The 3,916-nt window shown below is 39.4% G+C and overlaps 1 pseudogene; it reads left to right on the forward strand.

Annotated features, from left to right (window-relative positions):
• Positions 1-1,040: 1,040 nt before the first annotated feature.
• LOC109198617 (protein SMG9-like) lies at positions 1,041-3,544 on the forward strand (annotated as a pseudogene).
• The last annotated feature ends 372 nt before the right edge of the window (positions 3,545-3,916 follow it).

Consider the following 3,916-nt stretch of genomic DNA (forward strand, 5'->3'; position numbering starts at 1 on the left):
CAGCGAAAACTCACAGTTTTCTCTGTAACCCAAGACCAACTCCTTAAGGCTTTCCTGGAGAAATTTGAGGCTGCAGATGTCACCCATTACAATACTGTACCCCAAAGTGTAAAACATGACATTTCCTGTTCCCACTAGGTGGCGCTGTCCCTGATGTCAAATATGGCAGTTGAAATATGTTCAGGGTGGAGCCTTATCATATGTGTCCACTTTGGTCAAGGTCGGACAATGTATGACAGAACGAGAGGCAATAAGATTTTCATGGCGAGTCATCGAAATTCGCCGTGGCGCCACGGCCTCACAGTAACCCGAAAACTCAAAAGCTCCGCAATTTAACATGGCCCAGGTGTGTAGTTGACACTGACCAAATATGAAGCTTGTACGATGAAATTCCAATGAGGAGTTCGCAAAAGTTCGAGGCATGGAAATGGCAAAATTAGAGCCAAATGTCACCTTCACTTCCAAATGGCGGACTTCCTGTTGGGTTTGCATCAATGGTCCCACTGACTTTTTTTTTCGTCTTGGCATGATACACACGTGTGCCAAATTTCATACATGTAGCTAAAGGATGTGTTCGTAGGGCTGCATTAACAAGGCATAGGTGGCGCTACAGAGCCATTTCCCAGTGCTCATATGTAAAACCATTAAATACAAAATTTTCACCAGACCTGGCATGTGTGCAAATTCCAAGAGTTTTCGAGCATGTTAAAGCCCTCAAAAAGCCCTTCTTTTGCCTGAATAATAATAATAATAATAATAATAATAATAATAATAAGAAACAGAGCAGATACAATAGGGCCTTCGCACTCTCAGTGCTCGGGCCCTAATAAACAGAGCAGATACAATAGGGCCTTCACACTCTCAGTGCTCGGGCCCTAATTACAATATATTAAATAATCCAAAGTGTTCAGAATACGTTACTCTCATTGAGTAACTTAATGGAATACATTACAGAATACATTTTGGGGCATGTATTCTGTAATCTGTAGTGGAATACATTTTAAAAGTAACCTTCCCAACACTGGGGATTCATTGTTTGATGTTGGTTTAGTGATCGTATTTATTCTTTTCTACAAATAAGGCATGTTTGTACTCTGTGTATAATTCCTCTACAGTCTCTTCAGATCGCTGCCTTCCTGTTTACAGTGTGCCATGTTGTAATTGTGGTTCAAGACTGGTTCACTGATTTGAACCTTTACAGGTAAGTACTTTAGGTCTGCGATGGACCTGTGCTCTCAAGATGGTTGTGATTATAATTTTAAAGCCCCATACTCTCAAAGGAATGCTGAGCATTTCATGCTGTATCTTAAAAGGATATTTGTTTTTGCTTTTCATAAGCTCAGCAATGTGGTTCTTTCAGTCGGTCTGACATTTTAAACAGGCAAATCCAGACCTGGGTAAAATCTCAGACTACGTGCCCATCTAACATGTGCTGACATTCATTACTTTTAGTACACCACAATCTGTTTGGAATCAGTTCATGACTCATTTTCTTCACACAGCATCATAAAAAAAATAATCTGAGCAACTCTGGCTATGTGATTAAAAACCTTTTCCCTGTGCATAGCATTCTTGCCCAATGCTGAAAAAAGCAGGTTTTCACTGACTTTGTACATAGCTTAAAATGATATCTCTGTAGCAGAAAGCTGCAGTTTTAATCAGCACAAATATTGATATGAATATGTATTGTTTTGGCTTCTTTTGGTGAAACATCGATGTCAGATTACCAAACAATTTTCTTACCAGGGTTATCACTATGTGACATCTCACATTGGCACAGCAGGAAAATATATTTACATAGTTTCATATGTAAATAGTTACATAGTTACATATGTAACTATCCAAGCAAATTTTACCTGTATTCTTCCCACTCAGCAAAATGATCTAATTCTCATTATTATTACGTCTTGTGACACAAATTGATTCCACAGCTGAAGTTATATCATTGTGTCACCTTTGTGTACAGGTTTCTTCAGACTGCTGAGATGCTGAAACCTTCCACACCGTCTGCAAGCCACGACAGCACTGGCTCTTCAGGCAGTGATGATGGAGCAGAGTATTATCACATATAGGTGGCTGTTTAATGCTGATGCGCTATATTTGACACACAAACCAATTTTAAGCATGTCGAAGTTTAAATTTCTTCTCCCCCAGTTTTCCTCCAGAACAAAGCCAGACGGGATGATTTCTGCCCAAGAAATCTGAAGAACATGCATATGGTGGTCGACAAATTAATGGCTCATTCTCACCTCAAATAAAAGGTGCAAACTACAACAAATTTATGTTTATGTTAATTTTTATGTGTAAGTAGCAATGAATGCCAGTAAGGGGTCTGGTAGAAGAAAATGAAGACGTTGGGAGATGTTGACATGCAGGGTTTAAAACAGTCTTAATTTTGCAGTTGAATAAATTTGTGGTACTGATACCTTTAACGGGCATAATTTTACAGCATCTTTTGCAAATTACCACATTTTGTTGGCATCCTCCTTGTGAAATCCAAACGACAGCGAGTCTCATTCCCTTCCTCATCTGAAACTCATGCTGTTGCTTTATTTTTCCCTATCCAGAAGTATATAAACACATATTCTCAGCGCAGGGTAGAAGATTTTCTGGTTGGGGGTGGGGGTATATTGCCCACCCCTTGGCTGATAGTGTTCCTTTGAGTGTTTTTCTAGCCAGGTATGCTTTTACGCCAGTGTGTTTGGGATCATTCTCACATGATCAGTGTCAGAATTTAATCCTTTTCTGCGTTCGTGACTCTATCAACAAAGCTGGCTGAAATACGTCCCCAAACTGTGATGAGCCTCTACCATGTTATACAAATGGCTGTAGACAATCACTGTTGTACCTCTCTTCTGACCTCCTTCATACATATTAAGATGATTTGAACCAAAAGTTCCAAATGTGGATTCAGGACTGGTAAAAGGCTCCATCAGGTTTATGGTGTTTTCTAGGTGAAAACCTTTGTTTGCTTTGTACTTATGAGCAATATGACAATATGGCAATATGACTGTTTTATGACTGTCCAAAGGTTTTAGTGAATGTGTTTCGTTTAGTAGTCCTGTAAACAAAGCAGTACGTCCGAAGTGGATTAACAGGCAGGCAACACCTATAACGATGCTTTATTCTCAGGAACATTATCCATGCTCGACTGCAATATCTTCCCAGGCCTGGGGCAGGACTATCTGACAACCGAGGTCAATATGTTCTTGCTTCCTGTGCAGGAAAACGACGGGGAGGATAATTTGACCAAAGCAGGTTACAAAAAATGTTTCTTCTCATAAGGTAAAACTCAAGTGACCTCTCGTGTGTTGTGTGAAAAATAATAAATCTTTGCATGTTGTTTAGGGTCAGGAACATACCACTGTTCTCTCTGCTCCCCGGCTACAGAGGACACCCGGCCTTTTCCACCATGGTTTCAAAGCTCCGCAGCCAAATACTGGCCATGCCCCGCTGTCAGCTGTCACACACTATTCTCACTGAGAAAAACTGGTAAACATCATATTGTACTATTTATATACAAATGAATAATTATTTTATTCATATTCCAGTATATTAAAAAGTGTAGGTGACTAATCTGTGGGAAAAAAGCAAGACAACCAAGTATAAATGAGGAAGTATATCCTGCACTCAGGTTGAGAATCAATTTTACATTTTAAACTGGTTTTCTCAACAAAGCCATCATAAATGTCATTATTTTTGAACTCCCATAGAAAGAGTTTCTAATCCCTTTGGAAGAAATGCTGAATTTCTATTAGAGACAAAGGGGTCTCTCTGTTCTCTGTTTGTTTTTGTTTTTTAAACTAAAGGAAATGAGCGCTGGTGGTTTGTTGTGAAATAGTTTTCTGAGGCATGGTGCAACCTGCTGCATGTACCTACAAGCACAACACATTCAGAGTGGTGAAAATATTTCATG

The sequence above is a fragment of the Oreochromis niloticus genome, unplaced genomic scaffold (genome assembly GCF_001858045.2).
Source record: "Oreochromis niloticus isolate F11D_XX unplaced genomic scaffold, O_niloticus_UMD_NMBU tig00001748_pilon, whole genome shotgun sequence".
NCBI classification, from domain to species: Eukaryota; Metazoa; Chordata; class Actinopteri; order Cichliformes; family Cichlidae; genus Oreochromis; species Oreochromis niloticus.